The following is a 205-nucleotide window of genomic DNA, read 5'->3' as shown; positions in this document are numbered from 1 at the left end:
GTCCTCAACCTCTCAATAAACATGTATTAATGCATTCTTTATCTCTTCCTTGAGTGTCCCTCAATTCTAAGGTATTTTTCACTTTTGGATCTTTATCGTAAAGTGTTTTATTTAAATCTCTCTTTTCTAGTCTTTACAGGTGATAGCTACCAATCATCTCCAAATCAATTGCTCATTTCTTTCAATGTAACATGATTAATGATAC

Source organism: Panthera uncia, chromosome B1 (assembly GCF_023721935.1).
Source record: "Panthera uncia isolate 11264 chromosome B1, Puncia_PCG_1.0, whole genome shotgun sequence".
NCBI classification, from domain to species: domain Eukaryota; kingdom Metazoa; phylum Chordata; class Mammalia; order Carnivora; family Felidae; genus Panthera; species Panthera uncia.
Note: the sequence above shows the minus strand (reverse complement) of the source record.